Source organism: Centruroides sculpturatus, unplaced genomic scaffold (assembly GCF_000671375.1).
Source record: "Centruroides sculpturatus isolate CEXI.00-Female unplaced genomic scaffold, Cexi_2.0 scaffold93, whole genome shotgun sequence".
In the NCBI taxonomy this organism is placed as follows: domain Eukaryota; kingdom Metazoa; phylum Arthropoda; class Arachnida; order Scorpiones; family Buthidae; genus Centruroides; species Centruroides sculpturatus.
The window spans coordinates 544008-551183 of record NW_019384297.1 but is presented as its reverse complement, the minus strand read 5'-3'; the positions used below and the strand labels follow the sequence as shown (position 1 = coordinate 551183).

At 25.7% G+C, this 7176-nt stretch overlaps 1 long non-coding RNA gene across 1 annotated transcript; it reads left to right on the top strand.

Annotated features, from left to right (window-relative positions):
• The first annotated feature begins 1358 nt into the window (after window positions 1-1358).
• On the top strand, window positions 1359-6289 carry LOC111625034. Its single transcript, XR_002756679.1, has 4 exons — window positions 1359-1408; window positions 1660-1945; window positions 3786-3894; window positions 6142-6289. It is a non-coding gene; the product is annotated as an uncharacterized LOC111625034 (long non-coding RNA).
• Window positions 6290-7176: the final 887 nt, after the last annotated feature.

The window sequence follows — 7176 nt, the reverse complement described above, 5'->3', positions numbered from 1 at the left end:
AAGGGAAATGGGGATGTACTGTTTGCCTGATCAGAAACGAATGGAATGTCATAGTGGAAGTAGCAGTTGCTATGGCATCACAAAAAAACAAAAAAAATAATAAAAACGTTCCATTTTTGCCTTTTGTTAATATTTAATTATAGAATCAATCTTTGAAAATACCAATTTTATTAACACATCAGCATAATATCACCAATATACAAATCAATAAATAAAAAAATATTTTCAAATAACTGAAGTTCACTCAGTTTGGGACCCCATTTTCTCTAATTCTGGAATGTGTCCCCGGTTGAACTGTAAATGATACGTCCGCCTACAAAAAATCGCTTTCAATATTGCGTTGACAAATGATATGAACTCTAGCAAAAGTATGTAGCTGCAGAAGGTGCTTATTTTGAAGATGGCCTTCCGTAAATATTAACGTAATAAAAAGTTATAATAAAAGTTTGATTTATTTTCAACTCTACAGCATAAAACTTGAAAAGTATTATTACAATAAAATACTAGTATACAAAATGTTCTTCATAAATCTGATTTTACTATTAAATTCTGAGTTCTCAATGTTATGTCTAAATTTTAACCGTATGATAAGATTTAAAGCGTATTTAATAAAAACACATATCTGAGTTCTATTTATCGAACCAGATAACTATTTATGCTAACGAATGAATATTTAAAGTATCAATCTTATTGATTTCTATAAATTCCATTTGATCCTGTTTATTATTATATTTCTTTATATTATATACTTAAAATATATTTCGCTATTTATTTCTATGTAAACTTGGTTAATAAAAAAATAAATTTTTCTTAAAGATTATATATTGCTGCTTTAATAATTATATTGCCGCACTACTGCTGCTTTAGATTATTTTTTAATTTACCTTAACCTTACAGAAATAATTAATTAACCTTACAGAATATACCTTCCAAACAGCTTTGTTATTATATAAATATATTATATCAATTAACTAATCGAAACTTTTGTCAAAGTAAAAAAATGAATAAATTGTAGCATATAAAATTCATTACTGTTTTAATACTTAAACAATATTTTGATTTAACCTAATCTTTAGTATATTATTGATTACTGATTAAACGCAATTGAAAAAGAAATATTAAATTGTATATTAATATTTGCAAATTTACTAATTCAATCTGAACTTAATTATTGAAAGATTGTTTAAATTAATTGATTAATTTCAATTGTTTATTCAAATCGTAATGACTTTCTGATTATAATCGATCAATGTGCAGCACTAAATTACTGCTTAACCTTTTCCTCTGATACACTAACAATATTGATTTGCTGGTAAACGGAATGGCAATGTATTGTTCAATAAAGAATTGTTTCTTTCAACAAAAGAAGTATGATATTTATAAATTATCTGAAACAGATATTTGCCAGGTATATTTAAATCATTTATGGTATCATTAAAGCTACTTAACATCGTTTCTCTCTTCTCAAGATAGAAACGATATTGAAGAGTTTACTTATTTATTTAAATAAAAATAGTGCAACCGTATTTCTAGTCTTATACTATATATTAGGTTCTTCGAACGACTTAAATTTTATTTTAAACACATTTATTATAAATATTTATAAGTTCTGTCATCTTGTTTACTTTACGTAAATTTATTTTATTACGAATTTTTAAGAAAAATCCATTACTGTAATAAATCATCATCTACATGAATAATTTAATTTGTGTATATGAATGAGGATATTTGTTTGGACGTTTATTCACCATGCACGCCTATGCCGTTCGGCCAATTGTTACGAAACTCTGAAGTTACGTTCAAATACATCAAACTTGGATAATGTCATACATCCCACCCAAAATTTCCGATTGGATTTCTACATATTGATTAATTTCTGTCAACATTTGATTGCTGGCTCTACATGTAGCACCATCTATTAGGAAAAATTTAACAAAATAATTAAGTAAGTATAACTTTTACAAAAAATGATATAAAGAAAATGATAAATGATATATATGAATTTAAAAATATATATATTATATTCACTGAATTATTGTGACAATGATAAAGCGGGAAATAGACTTACCATTATGTCATTACTGCGACAGGTAGCACATAGCACTTGCCTGCGTGGTATAGTAGTGTTTTGCCCCTGGTACACCATACTTTTCCTGTTAGCAATAAAGTCGTGCCAGTTATGTTTATAACTCCGTTCAGGTAAAATTTTTAAATTGAAGTAACGTGATTTCCGATAAAAAGTGAAAGTTTATTTATAATTAATCTGGGTCTCCTGTTCATGAGCATTCCATATCTGGTCTTGACATTTAGCTATCTGACAACATTCTCGAGATTAAAAAGAACAGACAAGCAGACGGACAAACAGTAGAAATATATAGATTTACAATTTTTCAAATTGCAGCTTAACAAATTGCATCCTAATAAGTACCCTCCAATAACAGGGTCTATAAAACCGCCAAACACCGGCAGTCGGCCTTGGGTTCGCGCATCGTCAACGAAAATTTTCTGAGTTAGTAACACATAAATAAGTGTCAACTTTACGGGATCACATAAAAGCAATTATTCTCGCATTTTACGAGATTTATTTATTTAAACATGTCTTATAAATCTTTCGGACGTTAAGATTAGCAACTTCGAGCAACAGCCCTTCTTTCTATCAGACCCACCGTTACGATGGCGATCGAATAGGACAATTACATAGTACAAGGTTACTGCCGAGCACAAAATATGTTTTAAGTGGTTTTCCAAGATGCCAAGTTTAAATATTTGGTCCATCTTTCTTCAAATTTGATTCATTGAAAGATTGCCGTTTGATATTCGGCTGTGAATGGTACAGTTTGTTAGAGCTAACATTAGAAAATTTTAAGATATCATAGAAAACAATTGGTGTCTACTTGACCAATGAAACTGTGCCATTTTGTACCATCCAAGTATCGCGATAAACGTGACAATGGTAGAATAAAATAACCAAACTCTTTATATGGTTTTCGTTTTAATATTTATTATATTACAGTATTTAATTTATATAATTACAAAGGTTATCTTACGTAGGGGTTTATCACACCGAGTGATCAATCTAACACATTTTAAAAATTCTTTAAATTGTGTACAGTAAAAGAATTTAGAATTTTAAGTAAGAATTTAAGTAAGTTAGAATTTTTGTTAAGACAATATAATCTCACCAAATAATCTTACTATTTGGTAAGATTACATATTATATTACATTGTACTATTAGTTTATGTAATCTTACCAAATAGTAAGATTACATAAACTAATAGTACAATGTAATATAATAGAAGGATTAGAAGTACGAAATAATCTTAATGTTTGTTCTTATTAAATGACTGTAGTAAAAATTTAAAATATGCATAATAAAATTCTTAAAACACGTTATAATTAATTATTTTTTATGAAAAATGTTTTATACATATCATAAAAGTTTCAGAATTTTCCAAGGTTTTTGAAAGAACAGTTTAATGAAATGTAATTGCAAATGGAATGTTATAACAGTTCAGAAATAATTATAATTTCATGCATTTTATTATAATCATTTAGGTTTGTAAAATATTAAATAAAAATTGAATAAAAAATATTATCTACGCTGAATATTTTTGTATGTTCTATTAATATTGTAAATAATATACTATTGTCATATCTTTCCTAAATGGTTTTTAATAATTCAGTTGAGTAAAAGTTATAAAAGTAAACAGAAGTTGTTTACTGTTAGAAATATTCTTTTTAAAAATATATTTTTAAATTATAAAATATATATGTAATTTTTCAGTAGAATTTATATGGTGTAAGGCCAAGTTCAGTGTTGAAGACAGCTGTTCATTATATTGATTCAAGTTATAATATCCAACGACAAATCCATAGCCAGCTGTTCTATAAAAGTAATTTAGTTGTTATTATTATAGTTATTTCTTATTAATTTCATATTTTATTTTAGTACAAGGTTTCTATCCTCTGTACGGAAAACAAAACATTAGAAATTTATTAAACAAACAGAATATGTACAAAACTCAATAATCACAAAAAAAATATTAATCACTGACCAAACTATAACGTCCTGGTACCAAAATAATAAAAATAAATAATACAAAAACAGTATTACACTAAAAAAAACAAAGAGGAAAGCAATAGTAATAAAATTTACACCTACTTAGTAAAAATATAAAAACTAAGTGTTATAGAAAAAGATAAGTAATAAGTCATTATAGCTGTCAGTACCAGATTAAATCTTAAAGGCAATGTTGGGCTGCAATTTATAATTATCTTTTAAATTTTAAATTCACGTGACTTTTGATTCAGACCGGAAGTTCGTATATAGTTAATTGGGGTCTCCAATACCTAAGCTTTCCGTAATTTTAGTAATGTTTTGTCCCTGTACAACATACTTCTCCTTATAACAATCGAATCATGCTGATCATCTCTCTTATTCCGTTCTACAAAAAATTTTGAATTGAAATCACGTGACTTTAATTTATAGTTAATCGGGACATCTGTTCCCTAAACTATCCATATCTGGTCTCGAATTTCTTCTGTCTAACTTCATTCTCGAGATTGATGAAAGATAGGCGGCCATAAGGACGGTTAACAGTGCAATTTGAAAATTCTAACCAATAAAGAAATTCAAAATATTCTTACAATAAAGAATAATGATATCGCTCCCTAAAATAAAATATTAAGAACAAAATTTGTAAAAATGAGAAATAAAATTAAACATAAATTNAACATGGATTATTTATTTATTTATTCTATCGTTCTTAACGAAAAAATATTTTAAGAAGGTTTAAAATTTCATACTAAAAACTTTCTGTATATTTATAAAGTTTAAAAAAAATCATTTTTTTTAATTTATTTTCTCAAGTGATGATTTTTTTAATAAAAATGTTCAAGTTTAATTAAAATGACATTTCAAGAGAAATTTGATCTCTTTTGATGATGTCAAGTTTTTTCCCCTAAATAATTTTCTAAGTAAAGGGAAACTAGATTCTCACCCAAAAACTAATATCTAAGATACAAAAGGTGTCGACGTAAGAAAAAATTAATTTTAATCAAATTAATTTTGCATATTGATATATAATTATTTTTAATAAGCGAATATTATTGATTAAATATGAATAATACAACAGCCTATTTAATTAACAAGCAACTTACAGTCATAATGTTTGCTTAGAAGGGATATTAAAACTAATGCAGTTTGATCAAGAAGGACTTCACCTCTGCGTGAATGGCGATAAATTCATTAGATAAATTGATCTACCGCGTACGGTAAATATAAAAATATAACATAGAAACACTGTGAGAGAATAATTCATGGTGTAATGTATAAGATTTATCGAAATGTTATTTTGTTTTAAGAATAGAATGACTTTTCTTAATTGGATATTATAAGAATAATATTGACCAAGTCTAGAAAGGATTATTAACGCTGTAAGCAAAAACTTATGCAAAGCATGATACAGTAAACGTAAAAACTATTATCCTTTGAATATTTAAAAGGCTCCTAGATATTTTTTAAAGTTAAAATAAGCAAAGCTTATTTGCCCAGGATATTGTAATTCACCAAGAAAAGAAGCATCGAAGCAAATATTTTTAATCAGGCTTTATCCAATTTAATAAATTTTGTAAATTTTATTTATACATTAGTTTGTGGAATATTTTATATACTGTAATTAAAAGGAAATCATTTAAAATTATTATCGTACCTTCTACATTCTGAAAAACCATTTTAAAATTTCGAATCTTTAATAAAATAATGTACGAAACATACGATACTTGACGTTATAATTTCAATCAAAGTTGTAATTTCATTATCCATTCTTTTATTATTTCGTTATATTGTATATTGTAAATTCAGATTATTTTATTAATAAGTTTTCATATGGTAAGCGAGAAGATTAACGTGAGAATTGTGAAAAACGCTTTTTTCAAAATCGTTTTAATATAATTCATTATAAAGTCTTGATTAATTAGATAACTCCATACTGCACATATGAAGTTCTTAAAGTTTTGAAATCTGATAAAGTGAATATTCAATTATTTATAAGTTACCATAAATATTAGAACTCTTGCACTATAAATTATATGTTAAAAATATCGTATAAAATATTTACATGTATCTAAATTTTTTGCAGAATAAAATTGACAATAAAGTACAAGACCTGTCCTCACAAAATCATAGAATAATTATAGCTATACAGCTTTTTTATTCAAGTATTAACGATGTTCCAAATATAATACTGTACTTCCTTTCAAATCATCGATGTTAATAGAAAAATTGACTTTTATCATTCAAAAAAATCATTTTATGAAATTCTTATGAAATAACTTTAACTATTTTATGTATCTATATTTTATAGTNTTTATACAGATTATTCCCAAAAAATTATACGTATTTTGGAAATGTTGAGTGGAATTAGTCTAGAATCGGTTAATTTTATAGAAGAAAACCTTTCGAACAGCCTTAGTCCGTAAAGTTCCCACCTATCGGGCTGCGATTGGCTCATTCCTACAACGTAATTTTCGGTTAGCGTGGAACGTATCTAAGCGTTATAGGGGGGTCTACTGTAGATACAATGCTTATGTTAAAATTTAGTATTTTGAATTATAAGAAGATATAATTTGCAAATAAACTTCAGAAATATAACATTAAAAAATGAAATTTGAAACTGTTATGATACATATAATTAGAATATTTTAAGTAAGTAAATATTAAATTATTAAACATTATTTTAAAAAAGATATATTTCAAAAAATAATAAATTCATAGTTTTTCTTAAAAAAAAGGTTTTTATTTAAACATAACGAGTTTAGGTTATGCAACAAAAGGTTAAATACAATATTACTCCTTATTCCCAATTATTAATTATTAGATAAATTTCCATTTATACTTAATTATATTTTCATTTAAGTTACGTTATTTCGTTTCGTGATCCTCGCCGTATTTTTAAAAAAAATTTTTTATTAGATTCTGAAAGTAAGAAAATAGAATAGACAAGATATATTGAAAACAATAGAAATGTATTTTAGCATTTTTATTTGAAAAACTTCAAAAACGTTTTGAAGATTTCTATTGAATATCATTCTACCTTTAATATTTAAACGATTTCCATGGAAATTCTATTAAGCAGATTTATGCATTATATAATAATTTGTACGGTAAAAGTGCC